The sequence below is a fragment of the Arachis hypogaea genome, chromosome 14, assembly GCF_003086295.3.
Source record: "Arachis hypogaea cultivar Tifrunner chromosome 14, arahy.Tifrunner.gnm2.J5K5, whole genome shotgun sequence".
NCBI classification, from domain to species: Eukaryota; Viridiplantae; Streptophyta; class Magnoliopsida; order Fabales; family Fabaceae; genus Arachis; species Arachis hypogaea.
The window spans coordinates 60,261,262-60,287,515 of record NC_092049.1 but is presented as its reverse complement, the minus strand read 5'-3'; the positions used below and the strand labels follow the sequence as shown (position 1 = coordinate 60,287,515).

At 38.7% G+C, this 26,254-nt stretch overlaps 1 non-coding gene across 1 annotated transcript; it reads right to left on the bottom strand.

The window, feature by feature from the left end:
• Window positions 1–8,464: 8,464 nt before the first annotated feature.
• Window positions 8,465–8,572, bottom strand: LOC112745348 (small nucleolar RNA R71). The gene has a single exon (XR_003173282.1). It is a non-coding gene; the product is annotated as a small nucleolar RNA R71 (small nucleolar RNA).
• Between the last annotated feature and the right edge of the window lie 17,682 nt (window positions 8,573–26,254).

Genomic DNA, 26,254 nt, shown 5'->3' with positions numbered 1-26,254 from the left:
CACTTATCCCAAATAAGCCTACCCTTTCAATTACCTTTGTTAGCCACTTTGAACTTTTAAATCCCAATTGTTCTGCATTTTACCACATTACTAGCCTTAAGCAGAAAAACAAGTATACATCCCAATTGAATCTTTGGTTGGCTTAAGATAGAATTGTGTGTGTTAATTAAGTTTGGAAAATTGTGGGAACAAAAGATAATGAGGGAATGTGTCATGATGATATAATGGGAATTTGGGTACCTGCTCATGTGAAACTATAAGAATTAAAAATCTATGTGCATTGATAAGCTATGTTTATTTTTTATTTTATTTATGTTAAAAAAAATTCAAAATTACTCAATAATTAAATAAGGGGACAAAATTACCCCAATGTTAAGTTAAGAATTCAAACATCAATGCATATATGATAAAATTAAAATAAAAATTAATACATGAGTAAGGAATGTGAAAAGTAAATTTTGGGTAGCTAGGTATGAAATTTAAGTTATATAGAATTTATATATGTGTGTTAGGCGAAAGCTTGGGTTAATTAAAGATTCAATTTATAAGCTTACTTAGCCATATATATACCCGTACCCTTACCATGGCCCCATGACAACCTTGAAAAGACCTCATGATGTTTGTATTGGTATATTAAATGTTGTTGATTGGTTAGGTGAAAAGCAAAAATTAGAAAGCATGATTAGAGAAGGATAGAGTGATTACCCTATACACTAGAGAGATTAGAGTGTACATACATCATCAGCGAGGATTCAATGCTTAAATTCTATGTTCCCTACTTTCATGAGCTACCTTCTTGCATTTTTATCTGCTCTTACTGAATACGAATTGAATCAGTGGAATTTGATTCATAATTGTCTTGAAGAGCTTATTTACTTTTGACCAAGTGGACAAGAATCATATAGTTGCATTCACATATATAGGATGAATTGCATTGCATGAGTTTTACATGTTCCTACTCATTTATTTTATCTCCTTCAACTAAGCATGAGGACATGCTAATGACTAAGTGTGGGGAGGTTGATAAACCACTATTTTATGGTTTATATTGTGCTTAATTGTGCGGTTTTATCAAATCTTTACCCACTTATTCATATGTTAGCATGCATTTATAATTCCTTCCTAAAAATACTTCATGGTTGAAAACTTGCTTCCTAGAGACTTTTAATTTTGTATTTTAATTCTCCTTTATTCTATTCGATGCCGTGATCTGTGTGTTAAGTGTTTCAGGCTTTATAGAGCATGAATGACTTGGAGATTAGAAAGGAAGCTTGCAAAAATGGAAGGAACGCAAGAAATTAAGGAGATGACCAGCGAGAAGTGACGCGGACGCATGGCTCACGCGACCGCGCGACATAGAGGAAGTTGCAGTGACGCGGACGCATGGCTCACACGACCGCGTGGATTGGAAACTGCACAGGTGACGCGAAGGCGTGGACGACACGCACGCGTGGCAAGGAAAAATGCTAGATGACGCGAACGCCTGGATGACGCGAACGCCTGGATGACACGATCACGTGACGTGCGCGATCTGCAGAATCTACAGAATTCACTGGGGGCGATTTTGGGCCCTGTTTTGACCCAGTTTTCGGCCTAGAAAAGCATATTAGAGCCGGGGAACATGCAGAGGCCAGGGAGAACATTCATTCCGCCTAATTTTAGTTTTAGATCTGATTTTACTTCTCCTCTAGGTTTTCTCTCTACACATTGATCGTTCTTAGGATTTCGTTTTTATCGCTTTCTGGATTGGGATATTGAGAAGAGTTATTACTTCCGCCAAGACTTCATTATTCTAGTTTGTTTTCCTTACTTGTATCTTACTCTTCCATGTCCTCAATTTATTCAGAATTATTATTGGATTATTTTTAGAATTTATTAATACAAGAACTATTTTTATTTTTAATTGATCTTTTGATTATTATCTATCATGTCTTTCCTTATTTCTCTTTATTATTTTGTGAAGTTTACATTCATAATGAGCGAGTAGTTCCATAACTTGATGGGGAGTTGATTGAAAGGAAGATCTTGAGTTGGAATGCTCAAGAGAAAAATTGTAATTGGGTTTATTGTTGGATTGTCCTCTAGTCACTGACACTAATCCTTTCCAAGAGAGAGGATTGGAACTTGTAAATAGAAATAGCTTTCCAACTTGCTTGACTTTCCTCTACCTAGTAAGGGATAACTAAGCAGAACAACCTTCAATCATCAATTAATCTTGAGAGTACTCCAACAAGAATAGGGCTTCCAACTAATCTACTCCCGATCAAGGTCTTTATTTAAAATTACATAAATCCCCTAATTTAATTTCCTGTTTATCAACTCAAACCATTTTTGAAAACATCTGATTAATAAAATAGCACATCTTTCTGTAACTCGTTGGGAGACGACCTGGGATTCATACTCCTAGTATTTTAATTCTAATTTTTGTGACAACCCTTCTAAATTGATAAACAGAATTTCGGTTGGTTAAGGACTGTACTTGCAACGTATCTCTTATAATAATTTCTTAACTCACCATTTTCTGCCACGTCAAGGGGACCATATGTGATTACAAGTGTGTCACCATATGGATATGTTGAGCTTCAGGATACTGACTCGGACAAAAAGTTCATTGTTAATGGACAAAGAATCAAACATTATCTTGAAAGCAATTTTGAGCAAGAATGCTCAAAACTGAGGCTTGAATAAAGCTCAGTAAAACTTCAAGCTATTGACATTAAAGAAGCGCTTATTGGGAGGCAACCTAATTTTTATTTATCTGTGTTAATTTTCCATTTTTCCATTGTTATTTTATGTGTTCTTTAGGTTGATGATCATGTGGAGTCACAAAAATAACTGTAGAAATCAAAGCAAATTCAAAAATAGCATTAAAAATAGCACACCCTGGAGGATGAGCTTACTGGCGTTTAAACGCTAGTAAGGGTAGCAGAATAGGCGTTAAATGCCCAGTCTGGCACCATTCTGGGTGTTTAACGCCAGAAATGGGCACCAGACTGGTGTTTAGCGCCAGAAAAGGGCACAAAGCTGGCATTAAATGCCAGAAATGGGCAGCAACCTGGTGTTCAACGCCAGGATTGGCACTCAAAGGGGCATTTACACGTCAGAATGGTGCAGGGATGAGAAATTCGTGGCACCTCAGGATCTGTAGACCCCACAGGATCGCCACCTACCTGAACTCAATCTCTCTCTTCTTCACACATTCCAATAACACCCTTCCCCAAATACGCTTCTCCATCACCTCTTAACCACTCACACCTCTCCATCTCCTCCATTTTCTTCTTCTTCTCTTCCCTTCTTTCTTCTTTTGCTCGAGGACGAGCAAACCTTCTAAGTTTGGTGTGGAAAAAGCATAGCTTTTTATGTTTCCATCACCATTTATGGCACCTAAGGCCAGAGAAATCTCTAGAAAAGGGAAAGGGAAGGCAAAAGCTTCCACCTCTGAGTCATGGGAAATGGAGAGATTCATCTCAAAACCCTATCACTAAAAAAAGGACGGAGCAAACAAGAGAGCCCACCCATGGACCTCAACAAGAGCATTCCACTATCCTCCATAAAATTAGAGAGGACCAAAAGGCCATGAGAGAGAAGCAACAAAGGAAAAGGAAGAGACATAGAGGAGCTAAAGCACGTCAGAAGATCTTCAAGAGGAAGAACAAGATGCCATCACTAAGGTGGACTCGTTCTTTAATTTTCTTGTTCTTTACTTTCTGTTTTTCGTTCCCAATGCTGTATGTTTTATTTATGTTTGTGTCTTATTACATGATCATTAGTGTCTTAGTGTCTATGCCTTAAAGCTATGAATGTCCTATGAATCCATCACCTTTCTTAAGTGAATAATGTTTTCTGAAAAAGAAAAAGAAGTACATGAATTTCGAATTGTAAAACAGATTAATTATTTTGATGTGGTGGCAATACTTTTTGTTTTTCTAAATGAATGCTTGAACAGTGCATATTTTTTAATTTGTTGTTTATGAATGTTAAAATTTTTGGCTCTTGAAGGAATGATGGAAAAGGAGAAATGTTATTGATAATCTGAAAAATCATAAAAATGATTTTTGAAGCAAGAAAAAGCAGTGAAAATCTTGCAGAAAAAAAAGAGGCGAAAAAAATAATAAAAAAAAAGAAAGAAAAAGAAAAAGCAAGTAGAAAAAGCCAATAGCCCTTTAAACCAAAAGGCAAGGGTAAAATAAAAAGGATCCAAGGCTTTGAGCATCAGTGGATAGGAGGGCCCACAGGAATAAAATCCTGGCCTAAGCGGCTAAACCAAGCTATCCCTAACCATGTGCTTGTGGCGTGAAGGTGTCAAGTGAAAAGCTTGAGAATGAGCGGTTAAAGTCGTGATCCAAAGCAAAAAGAGTGTGGTTAAGAGCTCTGGACACCTCTAATTGGGGACTCTAGCAAAGTGATGAGCGGATAATTTATACGCTTTTTGGCATTGTTTTTAGTATGTTTTTAGTAGGATCTAGTTACTTTTAGGGATGTTTTCATTAGTTTTTATGTTAAATTCAAATTTCTGGACTTTACTATGAGTTTGTGTGTTTTTCTGTGATTTCAGGTATTTTCTGGCTAAAATTGAGGGACTTGAGTAAAAATCAGATTCAGAGGTTGAAGAAGGGCTGCTGATGCTGTTGGATTCTGACCTCCCTGCACTCAAAGTGGATTTTCTGGAGCTACAGAATCAAAATGGCGTGCTTCCAAATGCGTTGGAAAGTAGACATCCAGGGATTTCCAGCAATATATAATAGTCCATACTTTGCCCAAGTTTAGATGACGAAAAAGGGCGTTGAATGCCAGTTCTACGCTGCAGTCTGGAGTTAAACGCCAGAAACACGTCACAAACCAGAGTTGAATGCCAAAAACACGTTACAACTTGGCGTTCAACTTCAAAAGAAGCCTCTGCCCGTGTAAACTTCAAGCACAGCCCAAGCACACACCAAGTGGGCCCCGGAAGTGAATTTCTGCATCAATTACTTACTTCTGTAAACCCTAGTAACTAGTTTAGTATAAATAGGACTTTTTACTATTGTATTTAGATCTTCAGATCATCTTGGGACGTATAGTTCTTAGATCATGGGGGCTGGCCATTCGGCCATGCCTGAACCTTCATCACTTATGTATGTTCAACGATAGAGTTTCTGCACTCCATAGATTAAGGTGTGGAGCTCTGCTGTTCCTCATGATTTAATGCAAAGTACTACTGTTTTTATGTTCAATTCAACTTATTCCGCTTCTAAGATATCCATTCGTACCCAAGAACATGATGAATGTGATGATTATGTGACACTCATCATCATTCTCACTTATGAACGCGTGCTTAACAAACACTTCCGTTCTACATGCAAACAAGCTAGAATGAGTATCTCTTAGATATCTAATACAGAGGACTGAGTCCGAGATATTAGAATCTTCGTGGTATAAGTTAGAACCCATGGATGGCCATTCCTGAGATCCGGAAAGTCTAAACCTTGTCTGTGGTATTCCGAGTAGGATCTGGGAAGGGATGGCTGTGACGAACTTCAAACTCGCGAGTGCTGGGCGTAGTGACAGACGCAAAAGGAGGGGGAACCCTATTCCAGTATGATCGAGAACCTCCAGATGATTAGCTGTGCCGTGACAGAGCATTTGGACCTTTTTCACAGAGAGGATGGGATGTAGCCATTGACAATGGTGATGCCTTACAGAAAGCTTGCCATGGAAAGGAGTAGGACTGGTTGGATGAAGACAGGAGGAAAGCAGAGGTTCAGAGGAACGAAAGCATCTCTATACGCTTATCTGAAATTCTCACCAATGAATTACATAAGTATTTCTATCTTTATTTTCTGTTTATTTATTATTATTTTTCGAAAACTCCATAACCATTTGATATCCACCTGATTGAGATTTACAAGGTGACCATAGCTTGCTTCAAGCCGACAATCTCCGTGGGATCGACCCTTACTCACGTAAGGTTTTATTACTTGGACGACCCAGTGCACTTGCTGGTCAGTTGTATCGAAGTTGTGACAAATTATGAATTAAGACTAGAGCACCAAGTTTTTGGAGCCATTACCAGGGATCACAATTTTGTGCACCAAGTTTTTGGCGCCGTTGCCGGGGATTGTTGGAGTTTGGACAACTGACGGTTCATCTTGTTGCTCAGATTAGGTAATTTTCTTTTTGTTTTTTTTTTCAAAAATTTTTCAAAAATATTTCAAAAAAATTTCTCATCTGTTTTCGAAAATTATTCAAAATTTTTAAGAATGAATTCTAGAGTTTCATGGTAACATATTGAAGCCTAGCTGGCTGTAAAGCCATATCCAAGTTCTTTTGGATTGAGGCTTCCACTTGTCAACATAAAAGGCATGTATATGAAGTTGGATGAAGTATCAGCTGTTATATGCCTGATTTGTATCTTCTAAAGCTTGGCTGGCTAGCGAGCCATGTCTAACCCTTGGATTGGAGCTTTAGTCTAACATTGAAAGATTCCTGGAATTCTTATTAAAAATTTTGAATTTCTTATTTTCTTTTTCCTATATGTTTTCAAAAAAAATTTAAAAGAAAATACAAAAAAATCATAAAATTATAAAACCAAAAATATTTTATGTTGTTTGTTTGAGTCTTGAGTCACTTTTTATGTTTGGTGTCAATTGCATTTTTTCTAAAAATTCTTTATGCATTTTTTCGAAAATTCATGCATTCATAGTGTTCTTCATGATCTTCAAGTTGTTCTTGGCCAGTCTTCTTGTTTGATCTTCATATTTTCTTGTTTTGTGTCTTGTCTTGTTTTTCATAGGAATTATTGCATTCATAGTGTCTATACATGAAAAATTTCTAAGTTTGGTGTCTTGCATGTTTTCTTTTCTTGAAAATTTTTCAAAAATAAGTCTTGATGTTCATCTTGATCTTCAAAGTGTTCTTGGTGTTCATCTCGACATTCATAGTGTTCTTGCATGCATTGTGTGTTTTGATTCATAATTTTTATGTTGTGAGTCTTTTTCATGTTTTTCTCTTTCATCATTAAAAATTCAAAAATCAAAAAAAATATCTTTCCTTTTTTCTCTCCTAAATTTCGAAAATTTAGATTGACTTTTTCAAAAATTTTTAAAATTCAATTGTTTCTTATGAGTCAAATCAAATTTTCAATTTAAAAATCTTATCTTTTTCAAAATCTTTTTCAAAAATCAAATCTTTTTCATTTTTCTTATTTATTTTTGAAAATTTTAAAAATATATTTTTTAAAATCTTTTTCTTAATTTTACATCATATTTTCGAAAATATCATCAACAATTAATGTTTTGATTCAAAAATTTCAAGTTTGTTACTTACTTGTTAAGAAAGATTCAAACTTTAAGTTCTAGGATTATATCTTGTGATTTCTTGTGAATCAAGTCATTAATTGTGATTTTTAAAAATCAAATCTTTTTCAAAACTAATTTCAATCATATCTTTTCAAAAATATCTTTTTATCATATCTTTTTCAAATATCTTTTCTAACTTCTTATCTTCTTATCTTTTAAAAATTGATTTTCAAAATTTGTTTCAACTAAATAATTAACTTTTTGTTTGTTTCTTATCTTTTTCAAAACTACCTAACTAACTATCCCTCTCTAATTTTCGAAAATACCTCCCTCTTTTTGAAAAATTTCTTTTAATTAATTAATTGTTTCAATTTTTTATTTTAATTTTAATTTTATCTTAATTTTTGAAAATCATTAACTCTTTTTCAAAATTTATTTTTTGAAATTCCATCTTTCCCATCTCCTTCTATTTATTTATTACTTACTAACACTTCTCTTCATCTCATATCTTTGCTCTCCTCACCCTTGTGTTTAGATTCTCCTCCCTTCTCTTTCCTTACATTACATTCTTTTCTTCTTCTACTCACACAAAGGAATCTCTATACTGTGACATAGAGGATTCCATATTTTTTTTGTTATTCCCTTCTTTGTCATATGAGCAGGAGCAAGGACAAGAACATTCTTGTTGAAGCAGATCCTGAACCTGAAAGGACTCTGAAGAGGAAACTAAGAGAAGCTAAACTACAACAATCCAGAGATAACTTTACAGGAATTTTCGAACAAGAAGAGGATATGGCAGTCGAAAATAATAATAATGCAAGGAGGATGCTTGGTGACTTTACTGCACCAAATTCCAATTTACATGGAAGAAGCATCTCCATCCCACCATTGGAGCAAACAATTTTGAGCTTAAACCTCAATTAGTTTCTCTGATGCAACAAAACTGCACGTTTCATGGACTTCCATCTGAAGATCCCTTTCAGTTCTTAACTGAATTCTTGCAGATCTGTGATACTGTTAAGACTAATGGAGTAGATCCTGAAGTCTACAGGCTCATGCTTTTCCCTTTTGCTGTGAGAGACAGAGCTAGAATATTGTTGGATTCTCAACCTAAAGATAGCCTGAACTCTTGGGATAAGCTGGTCACGGCTTTCTTAGCCAAGTTCTTTCCTCCTCAAAAGCTGAGTAAGCTTAGAGTGGATGTTCAAACCTTCAGACAGAAAGAAGGTGAATCCCTCTATGAAGCTTGGGAGAGATACAAGCAACTGACCAAAAAGTGTCCTTCTGACATGCTTTCAGAATGGACCATCCTGGATATATTCTATGATGGTTTGTCTGAATTAGCTAAGATGTCATTGGATACTTCTGCAGGTGGATCCATTCACCTAAAGAAAATGCCTGCAGAAGCTCAAGAACTCATTGACATGGTTGCTAATAACTAGTTTATGTACACTTCTGATAGGAATCCTGTGAGTAATGGGACACCTCAGAAGAAGGGAGTTCTTGAAATTGATACTCTGAATGCCATATTGGCTCAGAATAAAATATTGACTCAGCAAGTCAATATGATTTCTCAGAGTCTGAAAGGAATGCAAGCTGCATCCAACAGTACTCAAGAGGCATCTTCTGAAGAAGAAGCTTATGATCCTGAGAACCCTGCAATTGCAGAGGTGAATTACATGGGTGAACTCTATGGAAACACCTATAATCCCTCATGGAGAAATCACCCAAATTTCTCATGGAAGAATCAACAAAAGCTTCAACAAGGCTTTAATAATGGTGGAAGAAACAGGTTTAGCAATAGCAAGCCTTTTCCATTATCCACTCAGCAACAGACAGAAAACTCTGAACAAAATACCTCTAATTTAGCAAACTTAGTCTCTGATCTATCTAAGGCCACTCTGAGTTTCATGAATGAAACAAGGTCCTCCATCAGAAATTTGGAGGCACAAGTGGGCCAGCTGAGTAAGAAGATCACTGAAACCCCTCCTAGTGCTCTCCCAAGCAATACAGAAGAAAATCCAAAAGGAGAGTACAAGGCCATTGATATAACCATCATGGCCAAATCCAAGGAGGAAGGGGAGGATGTGAATCCCAAGGAGGAAGACCTCCTGGGACATCCAGTGATCAATAAGGAGTTTCCCTCTGAGGAACCAAAGGAATCTGAGACTCATCTAGAGACCATAGAGATTCCATTGAACCTCCTTATGCCATTCATGAGCTCTGAAGAGTATTCTTTTTCTGAAGAGAATGAAGATGTTACTGAAGAGCAAGTTGCCAAGTTCCCTGGTGCAATCATGAAGCTGAATGCCAATTTATTTGGTAATGAAACTTGGGGAGATGAACCTCCCCTGTTCACCAATGAACTAAATGCATTGGATCAACTGAGATTGCCTCAGAAGAAGCAAGATCATGGAAAGTTCCTAATACCTTGCACCATAGGCACCATGACCTTTGAGAAGGCTCTATGTGACCTTGAATCAGAAATAAACCTCATGCCACTCTCTGTAATGGAGAAACTGGGAATCTTTGAGGTACAAGCTGCTAAAATCTCATTAGAGATGGCAGACAATTCCAGAAAACAGGCTTATGGACAAGTGGAGGACATATTAGTAAAGGTTGAAGGCCTTTACATCCCTGCTGATTTTATAATCCTAGTTACTGGGAAGGATGAGGATGAATCCATCATCCTTGGAAGACCCTTCCTAGCCACAGCAAGAGCTGTGATTGATGTTGACAGAGGTGAACTAGTCCTTCAATTGAATGAGGACTCCCTTGTGTTTAAAACTCAAGGACATCCTTCTGTAAACATCCTTGTTGGGAGGCAACCCAATTTTTATTTATCTAATTTTACTTTTATTTTATTTTTCTTTCATGTTTTATTAGGTTCATGATCATGTGGAGTCACAAAATAAATAGAAAAATCAAAAACAGAATCAAAAACAGCAGAAGAAAAATCACACCCTGGAGGAAGGGCTTACTGGCGTTTAAACGCCAGTAAGGAGCATCTGGCTGGTGTTCAACGCCAGAACAGAGCATGGATCTGGCGTTGAACGCCCAAAATAAGCAGCATCCTGGCGTTCAGACGCCAGGAATGCACACTGAAGGAAGCTGGCGCTGAACGCCAGAAACAAGCATAGAACTGGCGTTCAACGCCAGAAACATGCTGCATCTGGGCGCTGAACGCCCAAAACAAGCATCAATTCGGCGTTTAAATGCCAGAATTGCATGCAAAGGCATTTTACTTGCCTACTTGGTGCAGGGATGTAAATCCTTGACACTTCAGGATCTGTGAACCCTACAGGATCCCCACCTACCTCCACTCATACTCTTCCCTCTTCTCAATGTTCATCCTCTCTTCCCAATAAACACCTTTTCCCAAAACCCTTCACCAATCACATCAAGATCTCTTCCCTACTACCACTTCACCACTCACATCCATCCACTCTTCCCCATAAACCTACCTCATAAACCCCACTTACCTTCAAAATTTAAAATCACTTTCCCACCCAAACCCACCCTAAATGGCCGAACCTAACCCCTCTCCCTCCACTATATAAACCCCTCCATTCTTCTTCATTTTCACACAACACAACCCTCTCTTCCCCTTCTTGGCCGAAACACAACTCTCTCTCCCTCTCCTCCATTTCTTCTTCTTCTTCATCTATTCTTTCTTCTCTTGCTCGAGGGCAAGCAATATTCTAAGTTTGGTGTGGTAAAAACATAAGCTTTTTGTTTTTCCATTACCATTGATGGCACCTAAGACCGGAGAATCCTCTAGAAAAGGAAAAGGGAAGACAAAAGCTTCCACCTCCGAGTCATGGGAGATGGAAAGATTCATCTCCAAAGCCCATCAAGACCACTTCTATGATGTTGTGGCCAAGAAGAAGGTGATCCCCGAAGTCCTTTTCAAACTCAAGAAAAATGAGTATCTGGAGATCCGACATGAGATCCATAGAAGAGGTTGGGAAGTTCTAACAAACCCCATCAGACAAGTCGGAATTCTAATGGTTCAAGAGTTCTATGCTAATGCATGGATCACTAGGAACCATGATCAAAATAAGAACCCGAACCCAAAGAATTATCTCACCATGGTTCGGGGGAATTACTTAGATTTTAGTCCGGAAAATGTGAGGTTGGCGTTCACCTTACCAATGATGGAAGAGAACGCACGCCCCTACACAAGGAGAGTCAACTTTGATCAAAGGTTGGACCAAGTCCTCATGGACATATGTGTGGAAGGAGCTCAATGGAAGATTGATTCAAAAGGCAAACCGGTTCAACTGAGAAGACTGGACCTTAAGCCTGTAGCTAGAGGATGGTTGGAGTTCATTCAACGCTCAATTATTCCCACTAGCAACCGGTCTGAAGTTACTATAGACCGGGCCATCATAATCCATAGCATCATGATTGGAGAAGAGGTGGAGGTTCATGAGATTATACCTCAAGAACTCTACAAGGTGGCTGACAAGTCCTCCACTATGGCAAGGTTAGCTTTTCCTCACCTTATTTGCCATCTATGCAATTCAGCTGGGATTGACATAGAGGGAGATATCCTCATTGATGAGGACAAGCCCATCACTAAGAAAAGGATGGAGCAAACAAGAGAGCCCATTCATGGATCTCAAGAGACGCATGAAGAAGCTCATCACCAAGAAATCCCTGAGATGCCTCAAGGGATACAGTTTCCTCCACAGAACTTTTGGGAGCAAATCAATACCTCCCTAGGAGAACTGAGTTCCAACATGGGACAACTAAGGGTGGAACATCAAGAGCACTCAATCATCCTCCATGAAATTAGAGAAGATCAAAGAGCTATGAGGGAGGAGCAACAAAGACAAGGAAGAGACATAGAAGAGCTCAAGGACATCATTGGTTCCTCAAGAAGAAAACGCCACCATTACTAAGGTAGACTCATTCCTTGTTCTTAAATTTACTGTTTTTCGATTTTTGAGCTTTATGTTTATTTATGTTTGTGTCTTATTACATGATCATTAGTATTTAAGTGTCTATGCCTTAAAGTAGTGAATATGAATCCATCACCTCTCTTAAATGAAAACTATTTTAATTACAAAAGAATAAGAAGTACATGGTTTCGAATTCATCCTTGAAACTAGTTTAATTATATTGATGTGGTGACAATACTTTTTATTTTCTGAATGAATGCTTGAACAGTGCATGTCTTTTTGAAGTTGATGTTTATGAGTGTTAAATATGTTGGCTCTTGAAAGAATGATGAAAAGGAAACATGTTATTTGATAATCTGAAAAATCATAAAAATGATTCTTGAAGCAAGAAAAAGCAGTGAATACAAAGCTTGCAGAAAAAAATGCGAAAAAAATGGCGAAAATAAAAGAAAAAGAAAGCAAGTAGAAAAAGCCAAAAGCTCTTAAAACCAAAAGGCAAGAGCAAAAAGCCAATAACCCTTAAAACCAAAAGGCAAGGGTAAATAAAAAGGATTCCAAAGCTTTGAGCATCAGTGGATAGGAGGGCCTAAAGGAATAAAATCCTGGCTTAAGCGGCTAAGCTAAGCTGTCCCTAACCATGTGCTTGTGGCGTGAAGGTGTCAAGTGAAAACTTGAGACTGAGCGGTTAAAGTCAAGGTCCAAAGCAAAAGAAGAGTGTGCTTAAGAACCCTGGACACCTCTAATTGGGGAATTTAGCAAAGCTGAGTCACAATCTGAAAAGGTTCACCCAATTATGTGTCTGTGGCATTTATGTATCCGGTGGTAATACTGGAAAACAAAGTGCTTAGGGCCACGGCCAAGACTCATAAAGTAGCTATGTTCAAGAATCAACATACTGAACTAGGAGAATCAATAACACTATCTGAACTCTGAGTTCCTATGGATGCCAATCATTCTGAACTTCAATGGATAAAGTGAGATGCCAAAACTATTCAAGAGGCAAAAAGCTACAAGTCCCGCTCATCTAATTGGAGCTATGTTTCATTGATAGTTTGGAATTTATAGTATATTCTCTTCTTTTTATCCTATTTGATTTTCAGTTACTTGGGGACAAGCAACAATTTAAGTTTGGTGTTGTGATGAGTGGATAATTTATACGCTTTTTGGCGTTGTTTTTAGTATGTTTTTTGTAGGATCTAGTTACTTTTAGGGATGGTTTTTATTAGTTTTTATGTTAAATTCACATTTCTGGACTTTACTATGAGTTTGTGTGTTTTTCTGTGATTTCAGGTATTTTCTGGCTGAAATTGAGGGACTTGAGCAAAAATCAAATTCAGAGGTTGAAGAAGGGCTGCTGATGCTGTTGGATTCTGACCTCCCTGCACTCAAAGTGGATTTTCAAGAGCTACAGAACTCAAAATGGCGCGCTTTCAAATACGTTGGAAAGTAGACATCCAGGGCTTTCCAGAAATATATAATAGTCTATACTTTGCCCAAGTTTAGATGACGCAAAAGGGCGTTGAACGCCAGTTCTACGTTGCAGTCTGGAGTTAAACGCCAGAAACATGTCACAAACCCGAGTTGAACGCCAAAAACACGTTACAACTTGGCGTTCAACTCCAAAAGAAGCCTTTGCACGTGTAAACTTCAAGCTCATCCCAGGCACACATCAAGTGGGCCCCGAAAGTGAATTTCTGCATCAATTACTTACTTCTGTAAACCCTAGTAACTAGTTTAGTGTAAATAGGACTTTTTACTATTGTATTTAGATCCTCGGATCATCTTGGGACGTCTAGTTCTTAGATCATGGGGGCTGGCCATTCGGCCATGCCTGAACCTTCATCACTTATGTATTTTCAACGGTAGAGTTTCTGCACTCCATAGATTAAGGTGTGGAGCTCTGCTATTCCTCATGATTTAATGTAAAGTACTACTGTTTTTATGTTCAATTCAACTTATTCCGCTTCTAAGATATCCATTCACACCCAAGAACATGATGAATGTGATGATTATGTGACGCTCATCATCATTCTCACTTATGAACGCGTGCTGACAAACACTTCTGTTCTACATGCAAACAAGCTAGAATGAGTATCTCTGAGATATCTAATACAGAGGACCGAGTCTGAGATTTTAGAATCTTCGTGGTATAAGTTAGAACCCATGGATGGCCATTCCTGAGATCCAGAAAGTCTAAACCTTGTCTGTGGTATTCCGAGTAGGATCTAGGAAGGGATGGCTGTGACGAACTTTAAACTCGCGAGTGCTGGGCGTAGTGACAGACGCAAAAGGAGGGTGAACCCTATTCCAGTATGATCGAGAACCTCCAGATGATTAGTCGTGCCATGACAGAGCATTTGGACCTTTTTCACAGAGAGGATGGGATGTAGCCATTGACAACGGTGATGCCTTACAGAAAGCTTGCCATGGAAAGGAGTAGGACTGGTTGGATGAAGATAGGAGGAAAGCAGAGGTTCAGAGGAACGAAAGCATCTCTATACGCTTATCTGAAATTCTCACCAATGAATTACATAAGTATTTCTATCTTTATTTTTTGTTTATTTATTATTATTATTCGAAAACTCCATAACCATTTGATATCCGCCTGACTGAGATTTACAAGGTGACCATAGCTTGCTTCAAGCCGACAATCTCCGTCGGATCGACCCTTACTCACGTAAGGTTTTATTACTTGGACGACCCAGTGCACTTGCTGGTCAGTTGTATCGAAGTTGTGACAAGTTATGAATTAAGACTAGAGTACCAAGTTTTTGGAGCCATTACCAGGGATCACAATTTCATGCACCACAAAGCTGAGTCACAATCTGAAAAGGTTCACCCAGTTATGTGTCTATGGCATTTATGTATCCGGTGGTAATACTGGAAAACAAAATGCTTAGGGTCACGGCCAAGACTCATAAAGTAACTGTGTTCAAGAATCAACATACTGAACTAGGAGAATCAATAACATTATCTAAATTCTGAGTTCCTATAGATGCCAATCATTCTGAGCTTTAAAGGATAAAGTGAGATGACAAAACTGTTCAGATGCAAAAAGCTAATAGCCCCGCTCATCTAATTAAGACTGATCTTCATAGATGTTTTTGGAATTTATTGTATATTCTCTTCTTTTTATCCTACTTTGTTTTTAGTTGCTTGGGGACAAGCAACAATTTAAGTTTGGTGTTGTGATGAGCGGATAATTTATACGCTTTTTGGCATTGTTTTTAGTATGCTTTTAGTATATTTTAGTTAGTTTTTATTATGTTTTTATTAGTTTTTATTCAAAAATTACATTTCTGGACTTTACTATGAGTTTGTGTGTTTTTCTGTGATTTCAGGTATTTTCTGGCTGAAATTGAGGGACCTGAGCAAAAATCTGATTCAGAGGCAGAAAAAGGATTGCAGATGCTGTTGGATTCTGACCTCCCTGCACTCGAAGTGGATTTTCTAGAGCTACAGAGATTTAATTGGCTCGTTCTCAATTGCGTTGGAAAGTAGACATCTTGGACTTTCCAGAAATATATAATAGTCCATACTTTGCCCGAGATTTGATGGCCCAAACCGGCATTCCAACTCAGCATAAAAATTTTGGCGTCAAAACGCCAGAACTGGCACAAAAGCTGGAGTTAAACGCCCAAACTGGCACAAAAGCTGGCGTTTAACTCCAAGAAAAGTCTCTACATGTGAAAGCTTCAATGCTCGGCCCAAGCACACACCAAGTGGGCCCGGAAGTAGATTCTGCATCATTTACTCATTTCTGTAAATCCTAGGCTACTAGTTTTCTATAAATAGGACCTTTTGCTATTGTATTTACAGACCTCATGACACTTTACACGTTTCATATTGTATCTTTGACGGCATAAGTCTCTAAACTCCATGGTTGGGGGTGAGGAGCTCTGCTGTGTCTCGATGAATTAATGCAATTATTACTGTTTTCCATTCTATCACGCTTGTTTCTATTCTAAGATATTCACCTGCACTTCAACTTGATGAATGTGATGATCCGTGACACTCATCATTATTCTCACCTATGAACGCATGCCTGACAACCACCTCCATTCTATCTGCAATAGCTTGAGCACATATCTCTTGGGTTTCTAATCTAAGATTAGGACCTTCGTGGTATAGGCTAGAATTATTGGCGGCCATTCCTGAGATCCGGAAAGTCTAAACCTTGTCTGTGGTATTCCGAGTAGGATCTGGGAAGGGATGACTGTAACGAGCTTCAAACTCATGAGTGCTGGGCGTAGTGACAGACGCAAAAGGATCAATGGATCCTATTCCAACATGAGTGAGAACCGACAGATGATTAGTCGTGCGGTGACAGTGCATTTGGACCATTTTAACTGAGAGGACGGATGGTAGCCATTGACAACGGTGATCCACCAACATACAGCTTGCCATGGAAGGAGCCTTGCATGCATAAAGAAGAAGACAGTAGGAAAGTAGAGATTCAGAAGATAGAGCATCTCCAAAACCTCAACCTGTTCTCCATTACTGCAAAACAAGTATTTATTTCATGTACTTTTAATTTTTACGATTAAATATGAGAATTATTGATATCCTGACTAAGAGTTACAAGATAACCATAGCTTGCTTCACGCCGACAATCTCCGTGGGATCGACCCTTACTCACGTAAGGTATTACTTGGACGACCCAGTGCACTTGCTGGTTAGTTGTGCAGAATTACAAAAGTGTGATTGTGATTTCGTGCACCAGTAACTGTTCCCCTTTTTGATGTTATTCAACAGGTACCTAAATACGCAAAGTTTCTAAAGGATTTGTGCATACATAAAGATAAGATTAATGAATTAGAAACTATTCCTTTTGGTAGCTCTATATCTGCTTTAATGGGATGTATACCTGAAAAATGTAGTGATCCAGGTCCATGTATGGTTGCACCATTGGAGGTGTGATATTTTCTGACTGTATGTGTGATTTAGGAGCATGTTTTAGTATAATGCCTTTGTCTATATATGATACATTGAGCCTCCCTCCCTTAAAAAGGTCGGCAGCTCGTTTTTTGTTAGCAGATAAAAGCATTATTACAGTAGTTGGAATTGCTGAAGATGTATTAGTGAGCATTAAAGGGCTCACATTTCCCATTGATTTTTATATCCTGGAAATGCCCCCTAATGACTCAGGAAGACCATCATCAATCCTGTTTGGAAGACCATTCCTGAAGACTTCAAAGTTCAAGCGGGATGCATTCTCAGGAACTTACTCCTTCGAGGTAGATGGCAGAACAATGAGTTTCAGTTTAAATGAAGCTATGAAGCATCCTCCGGAAGATCATTCTATCTTCCAGTATGACATTATTGATGAAACTGTAGCTAAAGTTCACCAGGAAGAATTAGAAGAGAAGTACATGGAGCAAGGTCCAAGTGTGGGGACACTTTCTAAAAACAATGAGAACACTTTACCATTATCACCAGCCCTAATGATCCAGAGCCTAGCTATGAGTAGAAATTAGAATTAAAGCCCCTTCTTCCACACCTCAAGTATGCTTACCTTGAGGACAAGCAGAAGTTCCCAGTTATCATTGCAAAGGAACTCACTTCTCAACAAGAAGAATAGCTACTCAGTGTGCTGAGAAAACATAAGAAAGCAATTGGATGGAGCTTGGCGGATATAGTAAGCATTAGCCCTCAAGTTTGTGAACACAGAATATTCTTAGAAGAAGGAGCAAAGCCTGTCCGTCAACCTCAAAGAAGATTGAATCCCACCATCTTAGAAGTTATCAAGAAAGAATTGACCATGCTACTTGAAGCAGATATCATTTATCCATCTCAGACAGCGAATGGATCAGTCCAGTACAAGTGGTGCCCAAGAAGTCTGGAGTCACAACAGTAAGAAATGAGCATGGAGAGCTCCTAACAACTAGAGTGCAGAATTCATGGAGAGTTTGCATTGACTATAGGCGTCTCAACCAAGCTACTCGCAAGGATCATTACCCCTTGCCATTCATTGATCAGATGCTTGATTGCCTGTCAGGTAAATCCTATTATTGCTTTTTAGATGGTTATACAGGCTACTTTCAAATTCATATAACTCCTGAAGATCAAGAAAAGACTATTTTTACACGTCCTTTTGGAACTTATGCTTATAAGAGAATGCCCTTTGTCTTATGCAATGCACCAGTTACTTTCCAAAGATGCATGATGAGTCTTTTCTCTAACCTCATTGAGAACTGTATGGAGATTTTTATGGATGATTTTAGCGTATATGGTGATTCTTTTAGCATTTGCTTGGATAGTTTATCTAGAGTGTTAAATAGATGCGTTAGTACAAACCATGTATTAAATTTTGAAAAATTTCACTTTATGGTAAAACAAGGAATTGTACTAGGACATGTTGTGTCTAATACTGGCATTTCTATAGATCCAGCAAAGGTGGATGTTATTTCTAGTTTACCTTACTCCTCCTCCGTGAGGGAAGTTCGTTCGTTCCTTGGCCATGTAGGTTTTTACAGGAGATTTATTAAGGACTTCAGTAAGGTAGCATTGCCTTTATCCAGATTGCTGCAGAAAGATATTGAGTTCGAGTTCAGTGAGAGCTGTATGCAAGCATTTGATAAGTTGAAGATCGCCCTGACTCAAGCTCCAATTGTGAGAGGACCAGACTGGAGCCAGCCATTTGAAATTATGTGTGATGCTTCCAATCACGCAGTAGGAGCGGCGCTGGCTCAGCGCGAAGGTAAGGATCCTTTTGTAATTGCCTGTGCATCTAAGACTTTAGACAATGCTCAATCTAATTATACTACTACTGAAAAAGAGCTTCTTGCTATTTTTTTTGCTCTGGATAAATTCTGAGCCTATTTACTTGGTACTAAGGTAGTAGTGTACTCAGACCATGCAGCTCTAAAATATTTATTAACTAAAAAGGAGTCCAAACCAAGGCTCATACGTTGGATATTTCTGCTGCAAGAATTTGATTTAGAAATAAAAGATAGGAGTGGTAACCATAATTTAGTGGCAGACCACTTGAGTCGCCTTGAGAACATTAAGGATGACTCCACACCTATAAATGATAATTTCCCGTTTGATAGCTTACAAGCAGTATCGAAAGTAGTCCCTTGGTATGCACCTGTAGCTAATTATCTAGTTAGCCACACTTTCCCTCTAAATTTTACTAAGCATCAAAGAGATAAGCTGAAAAGCGAGTCCAAATATTATATATGGGATGATCCATATCTATGGAGGTGTAGTGCTAACCAGGTAATTAGACGGTGTGCGCCTCAATCAAAATTCAAGTTTATTTTAGAGGCTTGCCACTCCTCTGAGAGTGGAGGACATTTTGGCCCTCAGAGAACAGCTAGAAAAATTCTAGACTGTGGATTCTGGTGGCCTACTCTTTTTAAAGACGTTGCTGAATTTTGTAAATCATGTTCCCCATGCCAAAGCTTTGGTAATATATCCAAGAGGGATGAGATGCCTTAACAGATTATGCTTTTCTGTTAAATTTTTTATGTTTGGGGCATTGATTTCATGGGTCCATTTCCAAATTCTAATGGTTACCTTGATATACTGTTAGCTGTAGATTATGTTTCTAAATGGGTGGAAGCAATTCCTACCCGCAATGATGATGCTAACACTGTTGTTTCCTTTGTTAGAAACCATATTATTTGTCGCTTTGGATCACCACGAGCAATCGTGAGCGATCAAGGCACCCACTTTTGTAACAGGAGACTAACAGGATTACTCAAGAAGCATGGGATCATTCACAAAATAGCAACAGCTTACCATCTCCAGACCAATGGACAAGCAGAAGTCTCTAACAGAGAAATTAAGCGTATTCTGGAGAAGATAGTAAAATACCAAAGGAAGGACTGGAGTGCCAGGCTATAAGATGCACTCTGGGCATATAAAACAACGTACAAGACACCCATTGGGATGAGCCCCTTCTGCTTAGTATACAGAGAGGCTTTCCACCTCCCAGTAGAGGTGGAACACAAGGCTTTCTGGGATGTGAGGGAGTGCAACATGAATCTTAAGAAAGCTAGTGCTGAAAGAAAACTGCAACTAGCAGAACTAGAGAACCTTTGCCTAGAAGCATATGACAACTCCAGACGTTATAAGGAGAAAATAAAGGCTATTCATGACAAGCATATAAAAAGGAGAGAATTCAGACCAGGGGAGTTAGTTCTTCTATATAACTCCAGACTAAGGCTTATGCCAGATAAACTGAGATCAAGATGGGAAGGTCCATACAGAGTAGAAAAGGCAGAGCTATACGGAGTTTTCCACCTGCGTCATCCTTCTAGCTCCAAATTCTTAAAGGCCAATGGACATCGCCTGAAACTTTATCACGGTAAGAAGACGAAGAATAACAAAGAACTAGAGGTTTTTCTCTTGGAATACCCACTAACAGAAGCAGAATGAGCCTGAAGAGCGTCCAACTTAAGGACGTAAAAGTAAAGTGCTAAGTGGGAGACAACCCACCACGGTATGATCGTTCCATTTCAATCTTAGCTTTATTTTATTTTTACGATGTTAATGACTCTTCTCATCACTTCTGCATATAGCTGCATATAGTTTGCATTAGCATTCTGCATTTCTAATAATAAAAAAAAAACACACACACACGACGCGTCCGCGTCACAAGTGCATTAGGAAGAAAAGAAAAGTAAACAGAGAGTCACGCGAGGGCGTGGCTAGAGGCATACCTTAGGCACAAACATGCCCACACGACCGCGTCGCTCACGCGGCCACGTCATTTGGAAAATAAGCCTCCCACACGTCTGCATCACCCACGCGAACGCGTGCCCCTAAAAATCGATGTAAAAATGGTGTGTGGCAGCATGTTATGATGGAGTGGAGCTGGAATGATTCTAGAAGCACCAGCCCTATTACGCGACCGCGTGCCCCACACGTCCGCGTCATTTTTCAAAGTATGGCCATTCACGCGATCGCGTCACCCACGCGATTGCGTCACCCAAAATTTTGGCAAAATGAGTTTGCAACAGAGAGTTGGGCGAACGCAAGGCTGCACTCGCGCCAATCGCACAAATCAGGCAGCGCGATCGCGTGACCCACGCGTCCGCGTCACCTGAACTTATCGCACACCACGCGACCGCATCACTCTCGCGTTCGCATCATATGCGGCGCACAGCTTATCCAGATCAACCAAAATATCATATCTTTTCTTCCCCAAATCCTAATTTTCCTTATCCCTTCTTACTTCCTTCTTCACTATTCTTCCTTCTCTACTCTTTCTCACTTTTTACTTTCTCCATTTTTCCTTTTCACATCCATTATCAAGGTTCTTTTCTTCTCCCTTCCTTACTTCTTCATTATTATTCCTTTTCTTTTATTCATGTTTTCTTATTTATTTTTCTTTTTACTTTCATTATCTATATTTTCTTTTTCCTTCTTTTTATTCCCTTAATTGGTGTTACAAATTTATTTGGGTCATTATTTATTTCTATATTTTGCTTGTGGATTATTATGAAATTTTTTGACAATTACTATTACTTCCTTAAAGGGTTGCTTGCATGTTCAATTTAATACCTTCAAACAACATATTTACCATGCATGCTAAGCGTTTGTGAAAAAGCCCGTATGGCATTGTGCATTATTCGATTCTACTACTCTAATGTCTGTTTTTTACAAAACCCCTTTTATATTTTATTAATTCAATTTAATTGTCAATACAAACAGATTATTAGTTTGAAAGGCTTGGTAATCTAACTTAGACATTGAATGCTTGATCTATGCTACTCATGCCTTTGCCAGCATGCCAATAAACATCTTGCATTTAATTGCCATCACAAGCACTTGCTATGTTACCTTTGATGAACTTTTCACATGTAGTCTAGACCATGTGTTAACGATATCCTTCTTTACAGTGCATTGATTACCACCCATAATGTTCGTTCCCTTGCTCGAACCCTTAGCTTTACATATTAGTTTCTTTTTCCTTTTTCAGGATGGCCACCAAGATAGGTAAAGAGAAAGCTACTCCCAAACCACCAGAAAGGAGAGGAACAAAAAGAGCATTAGTGGCTGAACCATCTTCAACAGCGGTGCAACCCTCAACAAAATGAATTAAGAGGATCATCAAGGTCGATAAAAAAGAAAAAGCCTTCCCAGCAAAGGACACTGCGCGGTTTCCTAACCGCTACTGTGAGCAGATGTTCCCCATCCTGGCAGCAAGGAACTATAACAATGAGCACCTTCTTATCCTCCCAACCCACATTGCTAACTTTGTTGAGCCTCGCATTGAGCAAAGACACTGGGAATTCCTACGGAGACACCCACGGCAGGTTAATTTTTCATGGGTAGTAGAATTTTACTCCAATTTTCACATGCCAACCATGCAATCTGTCTATGTCCGTCAGAAGCAAGTCCCCATAACTGAAGAGACCATTCAACAAGCTTTAGATCTTCCCCCTGCTCCAGAAGGATTGGACGCATTCTAAGAAGCCTCACTCAAGCGCCAGACATACCAATTTAACTGGGACGCCGTTCTCAGAATCATAGCACAACCTGGCAGCAGATGGATCTATGGATACCATCGTTCCCGACCTAAGGGCATATCGGTTTCAGCACTTACCTTGGAGGCTCGGGTATGGGCACAGATTATGTCCCATTACGTCTTTCCAAGTACTCACGAGTCCTCCTTCACTACAGACATCGCTGTCTTACTCTGGTGTATCCTTACAGACCAGCCTCTAAACTTACCAAGACACATTCAGGATGCTATGAGACACGTACAAATTGCGGGCAACTTACCTTTTCCTGCCTTGGTTTCAGATCTCGTCTCAGTAACCGGGGTCTCCTACAAGGCTGGGGACACCAAAGCCATGCTTCCACGGGATGATCAGCACGTCCCTAACGGGAAATATATAAGACCTCCAGCAGCCACTATCAACCGGAGCACAGAACCAGCAGAAGACACCCCCTCTTCTTCCACACCACAAGCACCTACAACAAACCAATTGCTCCATCAAATACTTGAAAGGTTGGATCGGCAGGAACACAAAGCAAAGTTAAGAGAGCGCCGTAACCAGCGCCGATTCACATACCTTAAGGAGCTACTTATGGGAAACTACAGACCTGACAAAGACCCAGACACCTCAGACTCCACTTCATTTACCAGCACAGGGAGCCATGACGGCCCCGATGGTAGAGATACTGCTACCAGGCCCCCTTTGTTCCTGACAGATGGCACCGAGGACGGTGCAAAACCTTAAGTGTGGGGAGGTCGGTCAGTACCTGACTTCCGGAGGTAAATTCTCTTCCCTAAACACCAATAAAATAGGATATTTAGTTAGTTTTTCTTTTGTAGAATAGGATAGATTGCATAGAAATAGGTTATTTGCATGCATGTTCTACTTGATTGAAAATAATAAGTTTCTTCTAAGACTCTATTTTTGAAAAATTGCACTAATTTAAATCAAAACTTATGTGTTAAATTTGTTTGAAGTTGTATTTGGAACATAGTTTAAAAAGCTAAGAACACACAACCTGTGAGATTTGAGCTTATTTACATGGTTACATTATTTAACCATGAATATTTTATTCTTGTGTGTTTACTTTTCTATGATTGTAATCTTTGTTTTGTTTCATCCTATATGTCCAATATTTAATGTATTTATATGCACGCATATGATTAAGGCCATTACTTGTTTAGCTCACTTATCCCAAATAAGCCTACCCCTTTCAATTACCTTTGTTAGCCACTTTGAGCCGTTTAAATCCTATTTGTTCTATATTTTACCACATTACTAGCCTTAAGCGGAAAAACAATTAAATATCCCAATTGAATCTTTGGTTAGCTTAAGATAGAAATTGTGTGTTAATTAAGTATGGGAGAAGTGTGGGAACAAGGGTTAATAAGGGAATGTGTCATGATAAAATAATGGAAATTTGGGTACCTACTCATGTGAAACTAGAAAAATTAAAAATCTATGTGCATTGATAAGCTATGTTTATTTTCATGTTAAAAAAAAAACCAAAGATATTCAATAAAAAAATAAATAAGGGGACAAAATTACCCCAATTCTAAGTTAAGCTAAGTTCAAAGATCAATGCATATGTGATAAAAATTAAAAGAAAGTTGATGCATGAGTATGTAATGCAAAAGTGGGAATTTTTGGGTAGCCAGGCATGAATTAGAATTACATAGAGTATATGTATGTTAGGTGAGGGCTTAGGCTAGACAAAGATTCAATTTTAGCTCACTTAGCCACATATATACCCTCACCCTTACCTTAGCCCCATTACAACCTTGAAAAGACCTCATGATGTTGCATTGGTACATTAAATATTGTTGATTGGTTAGGTGAAGAATAAAATTTAGAAAGCATGATTAGAGAAGAGTAGAGTGATTACCCTATACACTTGAGAGACTAGAGTGCGCATACACCAGCAGTGAGGGTTCAATGCTTAATTCTATGTTCCTTGCTTTCATAAGCTATCTTCTTGCATTTTCTATCTGTTCTTACTGTATAAATTGAATTAGTGGAATTTGATTTATATTTTTCTTGAAGAGCTTATTTACTTTTAACCAAGTAGATAAGAATCATATAGTTGCATTTATATATATAGGTTGCATTGCATTTCATGAGTTTTACATTTCCCTACTCATTTACTTTATCTCCTTTAACTAAGCATGAGGACATGTGGTGCACGAAATCGTGATCATTCATTCCATGGTAACGGCGCTAAAAACTTAATATGCACGTTCATAATCTTAATTCTTTGTCACAACTTCGCACAACTAACCAGCAAGTGCACTGGGTCGTCCAAGTAATAAACCTTACGTGAGTAAGGGTCGATCCCACAGAGATTGTCGGCTTGATGCAAGCTATGGTCACCTTGTAAATCTCAGTCAGGTGGATTTAAATGGTTATAGAGTTTTAATAATTAAAAGATAAATAAAACGTAAAATAGGATAGAGATACTTATGTAATTCATTGGTGAGAATTTCAGATAAGCGTATGGAGACGCTTTTGTTCCTTTTGAACCTCTGCTTTCCTACTGTCTTCATCCAATCCTTCATACTCCTTTCCATGGCAAGCTGTATGTTGGGCATCACCGTTGTCAATGGCTACATCCAGTCCTCTCAGTGAAAATGGTCCAAAATGCGCTGTCACCGCACGGCTAATCATCTGTCGATTCTCGATCCTGCTGGAATAGGATTCAGTAATCCTTTTGCGTCTATCACTACGCCCAGCACTCGCGAGTTTGAAGCTCGTCACAGCCATCCCTTCCCAGATCCTACTCGGAATACCACAGACAAGGTTTAGACTTTTCGGATCTCAAGAATGGCCGCCAATAATTCTAGCCTATACCACGAAGACTCTGATCGTAGATCAGGAGGCTAAGAGATACACATTCAAGCTTGTTTGCATTTAGAACGGAAGTGGTTGTCAGGCACGCGTTCATAGGTGAGAATGGTGATGAGCGTCACATAATCATCACATTCATCATGTTCTTGTGTGCGAATGAATATCTTAGAGAAGAAATAGGCTTGAGTTGAATAGAAAAACAATAGTACTTTGCATTAATTCATGAGGAACAGCAGAGCTCCACACCTTAATCTATGGTGTGTAGAAACTCTACCGTTGAAAATACATAAGTGATAATGGTCCAGGCATGGCCGAATGGCCAGCCTCCCAAAGAGGGTTCAATCATCAAAACATGATCAAAAGATAATTCCTAACACAATAGTAAAAAGTTCCATTTATACTAAACTAGTTACTAGGGTTACAAAAATAAGTAAATGATGCAGAAATCCACTTCCGGGCCCACTTGGTGTGTGCTTGGGCTGAGCATTGAAGATTTCACGTGTAGAGGTCTTCCTTGGAGTTAAACTCCAATTTGTAACTTGTTTCTGGCGTTTAACTCTGCTTTGCAACCTGTTTCTGGCGTTTAACGCCAGAATAGGGCAGAGAGCTGGCGTTGAACGCCAGTTTGCGTCATCTAAACTCAGGCAAAGTATGGACTATTATATATTGCGGGAAAGCCCTGGATGTCTACTTTTCAACGAAATTGAGAGAGCACCATTTGGAATCCTGTAGCTCCAGAAAATTCACTTTGAGTACAGGGAGGTCAGAATCC